Here is a 22,046-nt window from a genome sequence, read left to right as displayed (position 1 = left end):
TGTTCTTGAAGACAATCTAGGAGGTTGAGGAAATGCAGGCATAGAGGAAACGTTGTGTCTCAGTGGGGAAAATAGCTGGTATCATGTTTTCTCAGAACATGAGGAGGATATGTGTATTATTTAGGGCAAAAGAGCACTAGAACTTTTAAGTTAACAAGGGGAAAAAATAAGAAACTAATAACACCTTAAACCAATAAAAATAATCAGTAAGAGATGGAAGAACAATATAACATAAGAGATCTAAATTAAGAGGGAATGAATGAAATAAAGTATATTAACATGACACTACAATGTATACAGATGGGAACGGAAATAGGGTCAGATAGTGGTCAAAAGCCGAGTGAGATTGTCAGATTGGGTTAGATACTAATACCCAATAATAAGCTGTTTATTAAACAAACAAACAAACAAACTTATAGTGGGGAAAATAAATGAGTAGGTAATACCTGAAAAATGCAAACATGAAGAAAACAGGTATGGAGGAGTTACACACACAAAGTGAAATTTAAGGGTAAAAGCCTTTTATAGAGATCGAGGGAAATTAGTAATAATAAACAGTATAAGTCATGAATAAAAATTTAGTGGTCACAAAATTGTGTGCACCACAGCAGTTACACAGCAAAAAACTTAAATGCAAGAACATAATAGTAAAAATATCATTACGGAAAGTGACTTCACAACACAAAGACATAGATTCTTTCAGAGTTGGGTAGCTCTGACAGACGAATAATAGGTAGGACATAAAGAAACAAATAATACAACCAATAATCTTGATGTAATAGCTATATACAAAATTCTACATCATTTCAATAAGGTATGTCCATTATTTTCATGTGTCTATGGAACATTTGGAAAAGATCAATTATGCCTTAGCCACAGAGAAAACCTTAATGAAATCAAAAATGTGTGGATTTACAGGCTCATTCTCTGATAATTAGCTAATAAAATTACAAATTAATAGTAAAAAAGTGATCAAAGCATATTGCTACTTGGAGATTATAAAATAGGCAATCCTTGGATCAAAGAGGATAGAAAATGTGGTTTTATAAACTACCAATATACTTCATAACAAAATCTATGGGCCATGGCAAAAGCAGAAATTTTATATGAGACATAGAAAAAATAGAAATTGGATAACATTAAATGTCTTTAGTATTAGAAAATAAAGAAAAATAATAAAGTGACTTAATCCTTATTTTAAGAAATTGGGAAAGGGCAACAAAATAAACCAAAGAAACTTACAAAGAAAAAATAACTAAAATTGAAGCTGAAATTAATGAATAGAAGATTTATATATGTGTGTGTATGTTAGTATTATATTTCCAAAATATTTTTTAATTACCAGTGAGATAGGTAAACCTCTCATTTGATCAAATAAAGAAACAGGAGAGCTGCACTATATTAGAATGAGAGGAAACAGTCACAGATACAAGAGAGAATAAATGTTTATAAGAAAATAATCAAGTCTACAGCAACAAATTTGAAATACATTTTTTAAAATTAATTTATTTTTGGCTGCATTGGGTCTTTGTTGCTGCACGCAGGCTTTCTCTAGTCGTGGCGAGTGGGGGCTACTCTTCATTGTAGTGCACGTGCTTCTCATTGCAGTGACTTCTTTTGTTGCAAAGCACAGGCCCTAGAGCACGTGGGCTTCACTAGTTGTGGCTCGTGGGCTCAGTAGTTGTGGCTCGCGGGGTCTAGAGCGCAGGCTCAGTAGTTGTGGCGCATGGGCTTAGTTGCTCCACGGCATGTGGGATCTTCCTGTACCAGGGCTCGAACCCGTGTCACCTGCATTGGCAGGAGGATTCTTAACCACTGTGCCACCACAGACGTCCCTGAAATAAATTATTGCCTAGAAAAATATAAACTGAAAAATGAAGAGTATAGTAGAAGAGATTGGAAAGATGATTAAAGACCTACCATTGACAGAAGTCCCAGGAACATATGGGCTTACAGCTGAGCTATATCTAACCTTTAAAAAGCATGTGTAATACCAATACTATCTAAATCATTTCAGACCACATGAAAGATGAAATCATCATAAGTTTAATACCAAAATCAGGTAAAAATAGTACACATATGAAAACTATTGTCAAATATTTATGAATTTAGATGCATATATTCAAAAGAAAATATTAGGAAACAGACTCAAGAAATGTCTTTCAAAATACAGAATAATAAAATAAGGTAATTCTAGAAATGCCAGGGTGGTTCAGTATCAGGAAATATGTCAACATAATACAGAATAACAACTTCAACAAATTAAGATAGAAAAACCATATGGCCAAGATGAAAGATACTGGAAATGTACTTGAAAAGCTCAATACCCATTCCCAATAAAAATTCTAAGTAAAATGGAGTAGATGGAAATGACTTAAATATAATACAGAATATATAACAATTTTTTAAAGCATATATATATATTATGCTGGCAAACAAACAAAAAAAACCAGAAATTGTTTCAATTAAAATCTGGAAATAGGGACTTCCCTGGTGGTCCAGGGGTTAAGACTCTGCGTTCCCAATGCAGGGGGCCCAGCTTTGATCCCTGGTCGGGGAACTAGATCCCGCATGCCGCAAGTAAGAGGCTGCATGCTGCAACTAAAGATCCCACCCACCACAACAAAGATCCCATGTGCTGCAACTAAGGCCCGGTGCAGCCAAATAAATAAATAAATATATATATATATATATATATATATATATATATTTTTAATCTGGAAATAAACGATAATGCTGATATTACCATTATTATCCTATATTGTGTTCGAGGTTCCAGTGAGTTCAGTGAGACATGAAAATGAAATCTCAGGTATAAATTTTAGAAAGGTAGAACTACAACTGTCTCTTTTATTCATTTTATAACTCCAACTTAGAAATCCTCTCTAATTGGAAAAAAATGTACTATAAAAATGCTAAACCTGTTCAACTGAAGGTAAATATAATATAATAACAATTAATAGCTCTTGCTTGTTCTTACAATAAAGCACCTAGAAATGGAAACAGGAAATGAATCCCTCTCATAGGATTAAAACTATAATATATTTAGGAATAAATTTTAAAAGAAATGTACTGAACCACATGATAAAATTCACCAATAAAAACTGGAATTGAATTAAATTATTTTAGTGTAGTTTTGGAGAAATAGATGCCTGAGAAGAGAAAATTTAAGAAAAATGTAAAAAAGAAGAAAAGTCAGGGGGACTCTCTTATAGGTATCAGAACACCTGGAAAGTTACTGTATTTAAAATCAATGTGGTATTATCATAGGAATTAACAAACATACCAGGGGGACAACATATAAGATTTAGAAATAGATCTTAGTATGTATGAAAACCTAACATATGATAAAGTCAGCATTTCAGTCCTGCAGGAAAAAGGGTGGATTATTTGAAAGATTATACTTACATTACTAGCTAGCTATCTGGTAAAAAAAAAAAAAAAATAGGTATATAGAAAATAGGTATAATTGGCCTTATGCCACATGTCAAATTCTTAGGCCACATGTCAAATTCTAGATACATTAAAAATTTTAATATAAAGGAAATGATAGATATTACAAAATAATATGGGATACATATATAATCAAGTATAGAAATCCCAGAAACTGTAAAATAAAGGTGAATATATTTGATTCTATAAAAACACAGCAATGTGTATGGCTTTTAAAAAGTACCATTAACAAAGGCAGTAGACAAACAATAGATTTGGGGGAAAAATGTTTTCAATGTAGATAATAAATATCTGTAATATACAAAGGACTTTTACAAATTGACAAGAAGGGGACATATAAGACACTAGAAATTGAGGAAGGCAGTTGATAAGTGCAAGTACTAACGGTCAACAAACATTTCAAAAGATACTTAACTCATGAGTATTCAAGGAAATGAAAATTTAGGTAACAATTACAATCATATTAGCAATACTTAAGGAGGGAAGTAATTTTGACTGTTAACGGATACCATAGAGAGGCTACTCTCATGTATGTGAAGTGTTATACTTTTTGGAAAACAAGCGAGCTATATCTACTAAAATTGAAAATACTTCTGTTCAGCCAGCAATCCTAATCCCAAGACTCTGTGCCATAGAAATAAGGTATTAGTCCAGAAGGGGAAGATTGTACAGAAGAGGAAATGAAAACAGATGAGAGATTTCTATAAGTTTGGGGGAGAGAGAAACAGATGGAGTCATAGCAGCTGAATTAATGAAGTGAAAGAAGCTACAACCTAAGTATTGGCATTGGGCAAATCGCAAGAGGAAGCAACTCTCCCTGCAGGACCCTTGAGGGGCACCACTGGGAGAACCCCCAGGTGCCAGAGAGAGGAGCATTGGAAGTCTGTGTGTAGAGCGGCTAGACCCCCAGGTTTGCTTCCACCATCACCACTCACACCCATATTCTGAGAAATAAAGGAAATTGAGCAGGAAGGGCCCATACTCAGAGATGCCAGCAGAGCCAAAGTCTGGAGTGAATAATAGGGCTGAAAAGAGGGAGTTAAATGAGAGTCTGCATGCTGAACTATGGGGAGCCCCCCGTGCCCACCTCCACTTCTGTCCAGCTGCCGGAACATCAACATGCAGATGTACACCACCCTGCTCCAGCCCAGGAGGGAGGTTGGAGGATTCATCTCAGTAACTGAAAAACCTCCCGTTTCTGTTATCTGGAGAGTCTCCTCAATGGGAAGGTCAGCTTGTCACCCTCTCGATGAACAAGCCGTGCCCGTGCACGGGGGTGTGTAATCAGCTGTTAGAAATGCATTCTCATACACGAACTGACAGTCAAGGGTGACCAGACCTTTGAGGACACATTCATAAATGAAAGACACCAATACAGACAAATGGAGAAAAAGGACCCAGAGGTCACAGAAATAACTCAGTGAACATTGAAAGGAAAAAAGATGACAGAAGATGTTAAATCTATTGATACAGAAATGGTTACCATGAAAAGAGATTAGAGAAATTTAAGAATGCCTGGAAATTGCACTATGGCAACCAAAATAAAAGACTCAGTAGAAGGGTTGGAAGGTTGAGGAAAAATTAGAACTGAAAAATTAGAGTCCAAAAATAAGGAAATGAGAGGAACAATGCAAAAGTAAGAATAATAAGGATACCAGAAAGAGACCACAGAGAAAACAGAAGAATGCAATTATGAAACAAATAAGATAGCTCTGAACTAAGGAAACGCACAAGCCTGCAGATCGAAAGGGCCACTGAGTACGTAGCCCAGTGATTTAGGAAACACCTACGTCAAACGTATCACGAAATTTCAGAATACTCAAAGAGAAAAGACGCTCCTTAAGGACCAAGGTGACCAAAGAATAACGGAGCGACTACAGATAACAAAATAGGAATTACAAGCTGAATGGCATCAGACTTCTCAATAGCGTCACTGTTAAGGAAGCAGTGGAATGACGTTCAACCTACCACAACCAACAAAATATTAATCAAGCACAAGAATAAAGATATTTGCCACCTTACAAGGACTCAAACAAACGAAAGAATAGTATGTGCCCCATTTCTCATTTAGCATAATGCCCTTAAGGTCCATCCAAGTTGTCACAAATGGCAGGAATTTCTTCTTTTTATGGCGGAATAATATTCCATTGTGTGTGTGAGTGTGTGTGTGTTTGTGTGTGTGTGTATCACATTTTCTTATCCTCTCTTCCATTGATGGGTACTTACATTGTTTCCACGTCTTGGCTATTATAAATAATGCTGCAGTGAACATGGGAGTGTAGATATTTCTTCAAGACAAGTGGTTTCATTTCCTTCAAATATATACCCAAAAGTAGAATTGCTGGAAAGTATGGTAGCTCTATTTTTAATTTTTTGACGAAACCCCATACTTTTTTCCCATAGTGGCTGCATCAATTTACATTCTCAGCAGCAGTGCACAAGGGTTCTCTTTTTTCCATATCTTGGTCAACACTTGTATTTCCTTTTTTTCCACCTTTTGAAAAAAATTTTTTTTTTTATTCTACTTGTCAGCCACAATCAGAGGTTCAGTTCTAAGGCAGACCTCACTTGTATACTAAAGTAAGAAAAAAACATAAGAACTAAACCCAGATTATTCCATTAAGTTTAGAAAAGTTATATAAAACATCATGGAATTTGTTCAAGATTCTATTTATGTTCAAGCATTTCTAGCATGTGTAACTAATTACGTGCATTCATTGTTGGTTTTTTATTAAAACACTTAGCTAACACTGAGGCCTATCCCATATAACAGATAAAGTAAGCTGAAATTACAGTTTTGGAATTTATACTTACTATAATTTCAAATCATTGTTTTAAACTGTTTATATCACAGTGCCTGAATATTCGTATTTAGCACATTCTTACTGTGTTTCTTTCTCAGCTTCTTGAGTAAAAGGTACTGAGTAGACTAAAGGGGGATTTAAAACTAAGGAAAAATATTTACCCTCAAAAATCACAATAATCCAATGTTAAAAGCCAGCTGGTTCATGTTAACAGGGCTGTATCCTATTCCCATCGCATTTTTCTTTTTATGTTATATGAAAATTGACATAAAGATAGAGCAGTGACCACAGTGACATCTTACACAGAAGTGGTTTTATAAATTATAAATGCAGTCATTTTATGAATTTGGAAGTGACCGGTTTTACAAACAGGTGCAATTGATGGCTGCCTATATGATTTAAGACAACAAAAGCTCCTCCTCTCTCAACAATACTGCTCGCTAAGTATCTGCTGTATGGGCACTTAAATCCATGCTGGACAATCCCAGAACTCAGCACGCTAGCCTAGTGATTGGTCCAGCAGTAGACTTGTGACCAAGCACAGCCAATAAAATTCTTCCCTAATGTAACACTTGCACCTCCTGTCTTTTTGATAACAGCCATTCTTAACAGGTCTGAGGTGATATTTCATTGTGATTTTGATTTGCATTTTTGTGATGATTAACGATGTAGAGTATCTTTCATGTGCCTGTTGGCCATCTGTATGTCTTCTTGGGGAAAATGTCTATTAAATTTCTCTAAAAAATTCCATTTTTTAATCAGATTGTTTGGGTTTTTTGCTATTGAGTTGTATGAGTTCTTTACACATTTTGGATGTTAACTACTTATCAGATACATGATCTGCAAATATTTTCTCCCACTGAGTAGGTTGCCTTTTCATTTTGTTGATGGTTTTCTTTGCTGTGTGTATATTTTTAGAATAGTGTCTAATATGCAAAAAGCAGTTTGTAAGCCATGACTATGATTATTATTCCAAAAACTGGGGGCAAATATAAGGAGGAAACGTGGTAATAGAATATAGGCCGAAGAGGTGGAGAAGAATGGGAGAAAAGACTTCTATTTTTTGCTTTAATTATAAACCATTTTTAATATTTGACTTTTACATATTTTACTGGAACAAAATAAAATTAATTGACATGAAATTAACCGGCAGTGCAAGATTAAAAGGAAAAGTATGATAATAGGGCTATGGTGAATATAACTATTTGAATTAAAATTGGAGCAAAGAAATTAATCAGTCCATTAAAGGCACAGAAGTGAAAAAAAATCGACACAGACCTCCCCAACAAAGAAAGAAATTTGAATAAGCCTGAAGTAGGGAGAAAAAGTAAAAATGCAAATAAATGACATTGCAAATTAGAAAATGGTTTGAACTACAGATAAGGAGAGCTTTACACCAATAAAATTGAATGCATAATGTTCTAAGGAAGACAGAGGAGGAAAATCATCTCAGGGGAAGGTAGGAAGCTTTAGCCGACCAGGGACAATGACAGGAGAAGAAGCTCCAGGGGCAGACTTACCTCAGAACAAAGCAGCAGTTTCACAAGACTGTACCACCCCATCCTTTTGACACAGATAATTTGTATCATCATTTAAACCATTTCAGAGGGAAAGTTTCCCAACTCATTCCACAAGGCTAGGCGAACCCAGATACTAACATTGGACAAGCAGAGCCCACACAAACCCGAGGTATAAGTCTCTCACTTATGAAACACATGTGGGAAAAAAGGTAAATAATTCTAAACATTGACAAATAACACCCCATGCCTTTCATTCCAAGTTGGTCCTTTCCTATGAAACTGTTCCTTTAAGCAGTGAAATAGTCACCAAAACAGGGTGGGCCTGACTCTACTGCCAACCACAGATGTAGCTTCAGGGCCTCCCCAGGTTTGCTGTGCCTCGTGGTCTGGGAGGTAAAAGGTGTGTGGCCTTCTAATATCTGTGTCGATGGAATGAAGCCCATAGTGACGTTCGACCTGCGTTGAGAAGCAGGACACGTAACAGTCTTTATCTGGCTTTCAGTTCTAGTTCGCTGCTATTACCAACAAGGTTTTCTTTCTCTGCTTCTCCCTGTGTCGCTTCCCTTAAGTGGCTCTTACTATGATGGCAAACAATTACATCCTTGGGAAGGCATATTTATAGCCTAATGAACACATAGATAAAATACGTGCACTTCTATATCCATGGGAGGAGGGAAATAAAGAGTAAATCAGCCCCCCCCACTTAATCAACAAAACGTTATGTCACATATTCCAGAAGTTAAAACAAATATGAACTAAAAGTAAAGTGAAACAAAATGGCTTGATGTTTTGCCCCCTTGAATGATCACCATGAAATCTTTAGAGAATGTTCTGCCACTTTCTGTTCTTACCAAGTTCTGTGGGTCCCTTGTTTTCAAATATATATTTAACCCCTTTTCAAATGTACACATTTTTTTCTTTCAAATTTAAACACTTGTAAGTAAAAGGACTACCTTCTTCTGTAGATCACAAAACAATTATGGGAGGAGGGAAGAACTCGTGGGAGAGGGTGTCTTGGGTGTGTTCATACTAAAGGAAGTCTTGTAACGTTGATGCATGAAGGAACTTGGGTGTGACATTCGCAGCCCCTAGCTGGTGAGCACAGTCATTCTCCTTCCTGCAGTGCAGTGCTTATAAAGGTCAACGTATTGTTTAAAAAAAACAATGATATATTATTAAAACTTATAACAAAGTATTACCAAGCAAAGTTTAATCCAGTAGCACAAAGATCTAACTTAATGATTCCATTTATGTAATCCTCTACGTTAAAAAATAAAGAAAACAAATTTCGTATAATCATCTCAGTGTCTGCCAGAAATTATGCCTCATTACCTAATTAAAAAGAAAAAAAAATCTTAACAAGCTAGAAGATACTTAATAATAGTTGTCTGTTAGAATCCAACAGCAAGTATCATTTTCGATGTTAAAGCATTTAAATTAAAATTGAAGCATTTAAATTAAAATCATAAAAAATAGAAATATGTTTATATCTATTACTATTTAATATTTATTGGCCAATCCAATAAGAAAAGTAAACAGATAAGTGGCGTATGTACTGGGGGGGAAAAGGCATATAGCTATCATTATTTCTGAATAATATGACCTGCGAAGTCTAAACGTATTACTAGAAAGCCTCTATGAACAATTAAGAAAATTATTTAATGTGTAATACAGAAGTACAAAAAACTACACCATTTCTACATACCAATAATGACTAAGTAAAGAATTAAAAACGGGGCTTCCCTGGTGGCGCAGTGGTTGAGAGTCCGCCTGCCGATGTGGGGAACACGGGTTCGTGCCCCGGTCTGGGAAGATCCCACATGCCGTGGAGCAGCTGGGCCCATGAGCCATGGCCAGTGAGCCTGCGCGTCCGGAGCCTGTGTTCTGCAACAGGAAAGGCCACAACAGTAAGAGGCCCACGTACCGCAAAAAAAAAAAAGAAAAAGGGAACTGTATAGATAGTAGCAACAATAAAAACCATAAAATACCAATAAATAAGTCCATGTGAGAGCTCTATAAATCATATGGGATGCAAACTGTAAGATTGTATTGGACAGTAAGAGATATATAATGTGGAAGCACATGATGCCCATGCAAGACTCAACAATATAAAGATAATGTTACCTTACACACACAGACACACACACACACACATGAGTCAAGTTTATTCAGTGTCTTACTGAGGACTATAGCCTGGGAGACAGCATTTCAGATCGCTCTGAGAAATGTTCCAAAGAGGTAGGGAGGGAAGTCAGCCAGTATACATGCGATTTTGGTGAAGGAGCACATGCCACCAAGCACACATCTTGGTTGCTGCTAGCCACGAGGAACGGATATCTTAGTTAATGATTTTCGTGCTTTTCTAAGTCTGGGAAGATGCAAGAATCCAGGTTCATTAAAAATTTCTCCTGAAAATATCTAACTGTCTGAAGGCCTGTTCTGCCAGTTTTCTCAGAGCACAGAGTGCCTCGTTCCTGATCTCCACCCTGAACTCCTTTCAGGGGGTGTCGAAGGTCAGTGGCAGCAGTGGCTAATAACTCAGTCATTGTAGAAGCAAATGGGTAGTGACATTCTTCAGTTGGCAATAACAATATTAGTTCCCAAAATTGATGGAAATTAAACTGAATCCCATTAGTTTATTTTACGGACTTTGACAAGAACTGGAAGAAACTTTTTGAAAAAGAAAGTATGAAGAGGGACTTGCTTACCAAATCTCAAAACAAATTGCAAAGCTACAACTAAGTCAGTATGGTATTGGCTCAAAAGTAGAAAAACAGATGAACTAAACAAAATAACATTTTCAGGAATAATGTTTAAATGGGAGTTTTGTTTATGATAGAGATATTTTAAATCAATAGAGAAAATAATAGACATTCATCAATGTATTTCAAAAAAATTAGTTGTTCTAACAGCACAAGCAAAAATAAATTTCAAATAAATTAAAGCATTAAATATAAAAATAGAGAAGAGAATGGCATTATAATCTTCTGATAGGTAAGGTATTACTAAGCAAGACACAAAACCCAGACGTCATAAATGACTGATATATTTAAATTCAAAACTAAACCAACCAAACAACAAACAACCCTTTTACAGAAGACATCATAAAGTTAAGGGGCAAACAACAGGGAGGAAAAAAATCCCAATATTAGTATCCACGCTATATAAAGAGCCCCTCCAAAAATAAGGACAAATAACCCAATAGAAAAAATGATCAAAACCTTTAGAGAAGCAAAGGTTCAAAGCAAACTTTCCTGTGAAAAATTTTTTTCACAACAAAAAAATTTCCAAATATCAAATATACCATCAAGTGCATTAGTAATCAGTGAAGTGAAAATAGAACAGCAATCAGAAACACTGACAAAAATTTTAAAAACTGACATCCAGCATTTGGCATGTGATACGTCAATGCTGTTAAGTATGAATTGGTACATTTTTTTGGAAGGCCATTTAGCTGCTTACAACAAAAATCTAAGTGTGTATGTTCTCAGCCCCAGCAATACCTGTTCTTGATACCTCTTCCACTGAAATGCTTGCACACATGCATATATAGATTCGTTGGGATGTTTATTGCAGTGTTCAGAAGAACAGTGACTTGGAAACAACCAAAAGACCTTATTGGGAAAAAAGATTCAATAAAAAATGGTTCTTCCAAGTGATGGGACACAGTGCAGTGAGAAAAATTATCAGATTTATCCACACCTACTGACCAGAAGGGGTTCCAAAATACTGTATTATGTCTAAGAAAGCAAGTTGTACAACAGTATGCATAATACTGTGTCATCCATTTATGTTTTTGAAAACTGTGTGTTGGTATGTGTTTTAAATGTAGGTTTTGTAGTATAGTCCTAAGTCAGGGAGTCTGATTCCTCCAGCTCCGTGTTTTTTCTCAAGATTACTTTGGCTATTCGGAGTCTTTTGTGTCTCCATACAAATTTTAAGACTTTTTGTTCTAGTTCTGTAAAAAAAATGCCATTGGTAGTTTGATAGGGATTGCACTGAATCTTTAGATTGCTTTGGGTAGTATAGTCATTTTCACAATATTGATTCTTCCAATCCAAGAACACGGTATTTCTCTCCATCTGTTTGTATCATCTTTGATTTCTTTCATCAGTGTCTTATTTCTTTCATCAGTTTTCTGAGTACAGGTCTTTTACCTTCTTAGACAGATTTATTCCTAGGTATTTTTTTGTTGTTGTTGCAATGGTGAATGGGATTGTCTCCTTAATTTCACTTTCTGATTTTTTCTTGTTAGTGTATAGGAATGCAAGAGATTTCTGTGCATTAATTTTGTATCCTGCAACTTTACCCAATTCATTGATTAGCTCTAGTACTTTTCTGGTGGCATCTTTAGGATTTTCTCTGTATAGTATCATGTCATCTGCAAACAATGACAGTTTTACTATTTCTTTGCCAATTCGTATTTCTTTTTCTTCTCTGATTGCCATGGCTAGGACTTCCAAAACTGTGTTGAACAACAGTGGTGAGAGTGGACATCCTTGTCTTGTCCTTGACCTTAGAGGAAATGCTTTCAGTTTTTCACCATTGAGAATGATGTTTGCCGTGGGTTTGTCATATATGGCCTTTAGTATGTTGAGGTAGGTTCCCTCTATGCCCACTTTCTGGAGAGTTTTTATCATAAATCGGTGTTGAATTTTGTCAAAAGCTTGTTTTGCATCTGTTGAGATGACCATATGGTTTTTATTCTTTAATTTATTAATATGGTGTATCACGTTGATTGATTTGCGTGTATTGAAAAATCCTTGCATCCCTGGGATAAATCCCACTTGATCATGGTGTATAATCCTTTTAATGTGTTGTTGGATTCTGTTTGCTAGTATTTTGTTGAGGATTTTTGCATCTGTATTCATCAGTGGTATTGGTCTGTAATTTTCATTTTTTGTAGTATCTTGGTCTGATTTTGGTATCAGGGAGATGGTGGCCTCGCAGAATGAGTTTGGGAGTGTTCCCTATACTACAAAGCTACAGTAATAAAGACAATATGGTAGTGGCACAAAACAGAAATACAGATCAGTGGAACAGGGTAGAAAGCCCAGAGATAAACCCACACACCTCTGGTCAACTAATCTATGACAAAGGAGGCAAGGATATACAATGGAGAAAGGGCAGTCTCTTCAATAAGTGGTGCTGGGAAAACTGGACAGCTACACGTAAAAGAATGAAATTAGAACACTCCCTAACACCATATACAAAAGTAAACTCAAAATGGATTAAAGGCCTAAATGTAAGGCTGTACACTATAAAACTCTTAGAGGAAAACATAGGAAGAACACTCTATGACATACATCCCAGCAAGATCCTTTATGACCCACCTCCTAGAGTAATGGAAATAAAAACAAAAAATAAACAAATGGGACGTAATGAAACTTAAAAGCTTTTGCACAGCAAAGGAAACTATAAACAGGACGGAAAGACAACCCTCAGAATGGGAGAAAATAGTTGCAAACGAATCAACGGAAAAAGGATCAATCTCCAAAATATATAAACAGCTCATGCAGCTCAATATCAAAAAGACAAACAACCCAGTCAAAAAATGGGCGGAAGACCTAAACAGACATTTCTCCAAAGAAGACATACAGATGGCCAAGAGGCACATGAAAAGCTGCTCAACATCACCAATCATTAGAGAAATGCAAATAAAAAATACAATGAGGTATCACCTCACACCAGTCAGAATGGCCATCATCAAAAAAATCTACAAACAACAAATGCTGGGGAGGGTGTGGAGAAAAGGGAACCCTCTTGCATTGTTGGTGGGAATGTAAATTGTTACAGCCACTATGGAGAACAGTATGGAGGTTCCTTAAAAAACTAAAAATAGAATTATCATATGACCAAGCAATCCCACTACTGGGCATATACCCAGAGAAAACCATAATTCAAAAAGACACATGCACCCCAATGTTCATTGCAGCACTATTTACAATAGCCAGGTCATGGAAGCAACCTAAATGCCCATCAACAGACAAATGGATAAAGAAGGTGTCGTACATATACACAATGGAATATTACTCAGCCATAAAAAGGAATGAAATTGAGTCATTTGTAGAGACATGGATGGACCTAGAGACTGTCATACAGAGTGAAGTAAGTCAGAAAGAGAAAAACAAATATCGTATATTAATGCATATATGTGGAATCTAGAAAAATGGTACAGATGAACCAGTTTGCAAGGCAGAAATAGAGGCACAGATGTAGAGAACAAATGTATGGACACCAAGGGAGGAAAGCTGGGGTGGGGGATGAATTGGGAGATTGGGGTTGACATGTATACACTAATAAGTATAAAATAGTTAACTAAGAAGAACCTGCTGTATAGCACAGGGAACTCCATTTCGCTGTACAGTAGAAACTAACACAACATTGTAAAACAGCTATACCCCAATTAAATAAAAAAATGTAGGTTTTATTATTACTCAGGATTGATGAGGACAGCAGACGAGACGATCTGGAGGGACAGTGACAGCTTTTTGTTCTTCTGAACAATGCAGTTTACCAATTGTAAAAAAAATAAAGTATCAATTCGTACTCAACAACATTCATACATCACATGCCTAATGCTGGATGTCAATTTTTTACATACATTAGGAGTCTGGGATTAACAAATACACACTACTGTATATAAAATAAATAACCAACAAGGATCTACTGTATAGCACAGAGAACTGTACTCAGTTTTCTGTAATAACAATTTTCTGTAATAAGTGTGAATCACTTTGCTGTATACCGGAAACTAACACAACTTTGTAAATCAACTATACTTAAATAAATAAATAATAAGGCAGAACATTTCTCATTAAAAAAAAAAAAGAAAAGATAGTTTGCAGTTAGTTTGTTACAGGTCCCAAGAGGAAGACATATGCCGTATGTGATGCAATGCAGGGGCCCATGTGGAAGCAGCAGGGTTGATCAGGAGAGGCAGAGTAAGGCAGAAACGGGGGCAAGACGCTTTTATTGTAGTTTTCACAATTGTGATTCCTCCCAGTTGTGCTGGAAGGACCTGGTGAAGCAGGTTAAGCAGGTTTAGGATTGGCTGGTTTGAATACTGTCCGAAGGCTCTGGGGTGTAGGGGCCGCTCTTAGGTGCCTGATATCTAGCCCTGAGGTGATTAAGGCAGAGACCTAGTATGATAAGGTATAAGAGAGTAAGAGCCTGAAAAAGAAGGCATTGGAAGGATGTGGGCTCTCACTTGGTTAGTTTGCATATGAAAGGCACCCTCCTAGGTGAGTTATTTACTATGTCTAGGGAAGGGCTAACCCTGGGAGAAGTAGTCTCTCCAGGATCAGCAAGGCCCCAAGATATCAAAGCATCAGAATTACATAAAACAGAAAAGCATGATTAATGCAGTATGGATTTGTAAATTCCATGCATCGTAATTGCTCTGGAAGGATGCATACCAAATATAAACAATGGCTACTTATGGGAAAAAGAATAGAGCTGACGAAGGTGAGGACATTGTAAAGACTTTTACTCCATATACTTCTACATTATTGAAGTTTTATTATAGGAACATATTCAGATATTATATATTTTTTTAAATGTAAGATTATTAAATGCCACTGATCCTCTTTATGTTCTTTTGATAATTACCATATTCTGTTCTTGTAACTCTGAACAGCTTCAGGAACTAACTGATTGATCAGATGATGAATATGTACCCTTGTCAGTCCCAATGAGAGAAAAGTTGTATTCTTTTCACTTCTGCTGGAAGCAATATTAAAGATATTCAGGTACTCGGCAGATAGGTTGAACAAGCTCATCTGTGCTATTATCTCTGCAGTGAGATTTGGGGAGTGATTCGTGCCCCAGAAATATATCTTTGGCTGTTGGCCACTGAGCCCACATTCGAGCTTAGTCCTTTGTTCTTTGGATGGAGATACTGTTTACCCTCCTGAGTTCCTGGTAGCACTGCAAGGGGGAAAATTGCCAGCATTTATCTGTCTTTAGCACCTTAGCATAATTACCAGAGCACCAATAAGCCAATTTACTCTCCCAGCCTCCTCCCAACACCCTTTCCAAAAGCAACAGCAACAAAAAAACAATTCCAAAAAAACCAAGAACAAACAAACCAGGAGTCCCACTCTCAAGAACTTTCCATTGTTTTCACTTCGGTGCATCTTGTTGCCAAAATTTTTTAAGACTTGGAAAGGAGTTGCAAAGGGTCACGTGGGAATGGATTTTTCAGTAAAGCCTTAGTGGAGAAATGAAGGACTGAAAAAGTAAAGCTCAGACATTAGGAATGCTCTTCTGCTCCTTTTAGGAAAAAGGAACCAAACCTAGTTCATGGAAGAGTAGCAGAAAGCTTGGGCTTTACCTGTTGTGTCTTCGGACTGCAGTAGGAACTAAGAAGGGGAAAGTCAACCTCACTAGGTTTTTTTAAAATAAATAAATTTATTTATTTATTTATTTATGGCTCTGTTGGGTCTTCGTTGCTGTGCGTGGGCTTTCTTTTTAGTTGCATTGAGTGAGGGCTACTCTTCGTTGCGGTGCACAGGCCTCTCATTAAGGTGGCTTCTCTTGTTGTGGAGCACGGGCTCTAGGCGCGTGGGCTTCAGTAGTTGTGGCACGCGGGCTCAGTACTTGTGGCTCGCGGGCTGTAGAGCGCAGGCTCAGTAGTTGTGGCGCACGGGCCTAGTTGCTCCGCGGCATGTGGGATCTTCCCGGACCAGGGCTCAAACCTGTGTCCCCTGCATTGGCAGGCGGATTCTTAACCACTGCGCCACCAGGGAAGTCCCAACCTCACTAGTTTTGAAATCTAAAAATTTGGCTGGAGCACCAGATAGAGTAAATGCATGCCTCTTATGTGTATTTCAACAGCCACAAAGCAGACCTGATGCTATGTGTGCATCCTATTAGAACTGTAAAAAGGAGAGATTTGGAAAGTTTCTCCAGATGGGCTGCTCTCCATGTGAGGTCCCTGTACCAGCAGCATCAGCATCACCCGGCAACCACTTAGAAATGCAAGTTATCAGGTTCATTACATCCCTGTGACATCCGAAAGCTGGGGATGGGGTTCAGTGATGGGGGGTTTATCGAGTCTTCCGGGTGAGTCTGATGTATGCTACCATTTGAGAACTTCTGCTCTACATCAGAAATTATTTTTTTTCTGCAAAGGGCCAGATAGTTAATATTTGAGTCTTTGCAGGCTTTAAGTTATCGGTCAGAACTAGTATTCCGTCTGCCATCGTCAGCCAAAGCATCTAGAGGTAATATGTAAATGAATAGGCATGGCTGTGTTCCTTTGAAATTGCATTTATACAAACAGGGATTTGGCCCATAGGTTACGGTTTGCAAATCGCTGTTCTAGATAATAATAGCAGCTACAACTCACTGAGTGTCTCTTGTGGGGCCTGTATAATGCTTTTCATAAACCATCTCTTTTATTTCCCAATACTCCATAAGGTAGGTGTTGTTTCCCTCATCTTTATAGGTCTTGAAATGAGTATCAGATTCTCCCAAAGGCATTTAGTTCACAGGCCCAGAATTCAGGCCTTATTTCACTGCAAAGGCCATGCTTTTATTTTCTTTTGATATCAAATGAATGGAAACTAACTGCATTGTACCAATATTACTATTAGTACATAAGTCAAAAATGGCTGACATTTTCTTCATTTGGTGAGCTGACTGTGTCATTTTTTTAGTAATTATAAAGGAATGTTCATAAATGCTTTTCTCTGGTTAGTTGTTATCTCAGGGTCCCATCTCATTTCCTTTGTAAGATATGAGGTCTCTTAGCTGAGAGCTGAGATGACACCACACTACTTCTGGAAACCAAAAGTGGGAGGAGAGACCTGTCATACAGAGCACTGCCCAGACCACGCCCACACAGGCCTCAGATGGGGAGCCCTAGAAAAGCACCGGGGGTCTGGGCATCTAAGGCAGGACCCTGAGGGAAGGTTGGACAGGAAAATGCCAGCAGGAAACACCTGTTTCTCGGTTTTGTCATGCACTGAGCCAGCAGTTACCTGTGGAAAGAAGGCTGTAGGAGGGGTCACCTGAGAGAAATGGTCACCTCCTGGGCCTGGACCGCACATGCGCACTCTCTATCTGAGGAGAGTCGTGATGATAACAGCTGTGTACCGTGAACTCTCTGTGCTCCACACACCCCACTAAGAAGTTTACCCGCAGCCTCTCCATTTATTGTCATAACATACGATGAGGAAATATTTCTGTTTTGTAAGTGATAAATAAAATCAGGCAGATCCCTCAACTTGGATTTGAACCTGAGTGTGACTTCAAAGCCTATGTCTCAACTACTATACCATAGTGCTTCTCTAAACTAAAAACAGGTACAGGGTCAACCTTGGGCTTTGTAAAACCCAAGTGACGGTGCTATCAAATCTCAGAAATCCAGCTGAAGTATATTTAAACCTTACCATAGAGGCCTTCATTCAAAAACAAGAATCAGTAAACAGGAGACTTTGAGGTCATGAGTCAACAGAGACTCAGAAAATCCTAGCAACATTTTAGTGTGATTGTAACTGCTTCTCACTGAATCGTTCTTCATAGCATAGAGCTTATAAGCGTGCACTCTGGAGTCAGACTGTCTAAGTTTTTACCTTGAGCAAGTTATTTTACCTTTCTCTGCCTCTGTTTCTTCATCTGTAAAATGGGACTAATAACCACATCCACCTCATAGGGGTGTTGTGAGGATTGAAATAACACATAAGGACCTGGATCAGGCCTGACACACAGTAGCTGGGCGTTCATTTTGACGGTTACAGTTGTCATTGTTCTTATATGACTGTACCTCCACACTCTGTCCCCAGCTGAATGACAGTTGAGATTTTCCACTCTCTCTTTGTGGTCTTTTCATGCATGAGAAGCGGTCTCTCATGTATCAGCACCTCTGGGGATACCAGCGTGTCTGTTTGCCTCTGAGTACAAGCACTTTCTCCTCCCTGCCCTTTTCTCTTGCCTTGTCTTTTCCCACCTTGCACAGCACCCACTGCATTGCAGATGCTCACGAAAGGTTTGTTGAACTAAGCTGAATTGAGGTCTGCTCTCAGCTACTAGGAGACTCCTACTTTCTTTGTTTTATCCCTTTGTGCGATTTACCTCCGCCTGCCTGATCTCAGATTTGCTGCAGGCCCTGCTTATGGGCCTCCTAGTTTCATTCACATGTTCTCAAAGACCATTAGTTCTGAACGGGGTGGTCCTACACCTTGGAAAGGGGGTATCTGGGGCATCTTGTTGGATGACACGATGTTTGGGAAGCACTACTGACGTTTCAGGGACTGGAGCCAAGGATGCCAGACCTGGTCCCTTGGACCTCACTGCCTCAGAGTTCCCGCCAGGCCTTCATGTGTGCCCATGATCATCTGAGCACAGAACCTGATACCATGTCATGTAGAAACTCAAAGTATTGGGGGCATGGTTTTAATAGAAGCTGAATTTTCTCAGCATTCTTCAAGAAAAACTGAACTTTGTTTTCTTTTAAACTTTACCCAGAATTGTTCACTGTCACAGGAAGGCACATCATCGATTGCAGTGGCCCTCACTGTGTTTGAACTTCCAGGACAAGAAACCAGGAAGAGTCTGTATTTATGGCTGTTTCATTGGTGGTGACTCCACTGGGCAAGCATCTGGCCACTTTATTGTATCCCGCAAGGGAGTAACGCCTGAGCATTTGCATATCAAAAAGCATATTGTTTATCCTAAATTACATTTTTTTTCCTTTTCTGTGAGTTCGAGTTTGTACATTATATTTTTTGAAAGTAATATGTTTATTACAGTGACAGGATCCAAAGCAAACTCGGTGAAGGATCAAGGTGCGCAGGGTGAGTCTGGAGACCTGCCACGAGATTTCCAGACTCTCCTATTAGAGTCACACAGGACAGGCATTGGGTTGTGACAGCATGTGTGGAGTGTCGTCTACCGGGAAAGCTCGGTAGGGCCTCAGTGCCCAGGACTTTTATTAAGGGCTGGTCACGTAGGCACCCTTTACCCAGCATGTATCAAATTCTAGCCTCCCAGAAGGAAAGCAGGCGTTCAGCACAAACCACATCATTTGTACAAGCAGCTTAGGCACAGTGAGCCACTCTGATTAGCTACGGCGGTGGGAGCCCTCCAAAATCCAGACGCCAGCTCAGACCCGCCCTTGTAAGTGGGCCTTTCAAGAGATGGCAGCCAAGCCTGCTATGTTAATTTTTCTTTTTTCTGTGCAGTGAGTTATACTACCTATGAATATCATTGGTAAACAGTAAATGGGGAATTTTTTTAAAATACATGTGTTTCCAAGGGACATTAGGTCTGATAGATTGAGAACCATTGTCTTAAATAAAATAGTCCTTCACCCCCAGATACCCACCCAGAGAACTGGCCAAAGCTGTGAAATTACAATTTTTTGTTCCTGGTTTCATGTGCCCCCAATTAAAATTTTAAGCAGAGTTTAAATTTTCTTTAACGTGTATTACTTCCTTCTACCACCACAGTCTGTTAACAGAAGGGGGAGCAAACAGAACATTTCTTCCCCTGTATTATGGACAAACCTAGAATGGCCTGTTTTTCTCCCCACTTCTTTATCTCTAAACTTCGTGTTCCACCTGGGCACAGTTGATACTCAATAAGGGATCATTGTCTCTGCTACTTTTATAATTTTTCTCACTACTCACTCCTGTAGCACATCTGAATTCTAATTTTTCTTTTAAACCTGAAAATCTTACTGACTGCTGTTGTGGGTTACAGACAGGATTCTGACGTGAGAAGCAAAAATCATTCCAACAGGAGGGCAAGGCCCAAGGCATGTAATACAAATAAAAGTAGAATCTGGTGTCATCAGGTCACCTCTGAAAGCCCCCTGCTTGACACCATGCTGTGGAATAAAATAACAGCTCCAGCAGGCCCTCCCTGAACACAGTGTGAATAAACAACAGGTGTGCTGACTAATTGTTTTCTCATCATGGTGCATATTTCACACGCCATAACTCCCAAATGAAATACCAAAAGAAGACATAAAATTAAATGATTCAAAGATTGAAAGGGTTTATTATCCTTTTTATGGTAGGGTGGGAATCCATTGAAATCTTGAAAAGAAACTGTAACCATCACCGCAACTATTGATATCCCTAAATATGTAATATTTATTTTTTGCTTTAAAAACTGACACTTGAAATGAAAACCACCAAAAGAAAAAATGAGACATGTACACATTCAGGGAGTGTAGAAAGCAATCCATACTTGGATTTTACAAAAGGAGGAGCTGAATGATCTCATCCCTCCTGTTAAATGAGCAATTAAAAACTCCAGGGAAGTGTAGCATTACGTGACAGTGGTCTTCCTTTGACCTTTGCGAGTGAGAACTAGAGCGTGACTGCCGAGAAAGGACCGAATCAGCAGTCACGCTTGGAGCCATTTACTGTCCCCTTTGCCGCACACCCCACTCTGCACGCATTTCAAACCAGATGAACCTAACTCAAGTTATGTTAAGCGGTTTTTAGCACATGAGTATGTTGCGTAAGATTCTGTGTTACCATCTGTTGTGGAACCAACCATCTTGCTGGCATAAATCCATGTGGCTCGCCTCTCCCGTCCCATGATCAGCCCAAGGATAGTAGTTAAAAGTGAAATGTGAGCAACAGTGAAACTTGAAACGGCAAGTCAAGCAGTCCACCTCCTTTGTATTGAATTCTACTAGTGCTCCCTTTCCTCCCCCATCTGATTTGCCCTCTGTTACACTGGTTGGATGCTGGTACCTTTGGGCTCCTTATGGAAGAGCCCCGTCACTATTGAATGAATTTCTATTGACTTTGCTGAGGATGTGAAATACTATATTTAGAGATAAAATCAGATCTTTAATGTAACTGAAGAGGTCATTAATGCTTTAACTCTTAGTCACCTCGCGCCTGCCTGGGTGTTCTTTTTTTTCTTCTTCTTCTTAAGGGCAGGCTCAGCAAGGCAGACATGTGAACTGTATCATTAACTAGGCTTGTCCTAAACTATGCCGTCTTCATTACCATGCGTTGAATGTTTGTGGATGGCCATCCTGGAAGCTCGTATTAAATTTGGTGGCTTACCTTGAACATACTCTGGTCCATTAGCCACTCACCTACGTAGAGACACGGGAGAGAGGGATAATTTGTCTGTGTCCTGTGGGTAGTACAAGGACGGCTTTCACATTATGAATTAAAGTCCACTTAACTGCACTTGAGGTCGAGAAAGTTGGCTTCAGGATATCATCCCGCTGATATCAGGTTCCACGATGGCTAATACATTGGCCTTCCTGAGACTACTTTTGCCTCTCAAATTT

At 38.4% G+C, this 22,046-nt stretch overlaps 1 protein-coding gene across 6 annotated transcripts in view; it reads left to right on the top strand.

The window, feature by feature from the left end:
• The window catches only part of NCKAP5 (NCK associated protein 5), a 1,064,528-nt gene that overhangs the window by 911,596 nt on the left and 130,886 nt on the right, over positions 1 to 22,046 (top strand). The window lies entirely within an intron of this gene.

Source organism: Aethalodelphis obliquidens, unplaced genomic scaffold (assembly GCF_003676395.1).
Source record: "Aethalodelphis obliquidens isolate GAN/ISIS:26980383/991018 unplaced genomic scaffold, ASM367639v1 scaffold47, whole genome shotgun sequence".
NCBI classification, from domain to species: domain Eukaryota; kingdom Metazoa; phylum Chordata; class Mammalia; order Artiodactyla; family Delphinidae; genus Aethalodelphis; species Aethalodelphis obliquidens.
The sequence above is the reverse complement of the archived record's forward strand: the minus strand, read 5'-3'. Positions and strand labels throughout refer to the sequence as shown.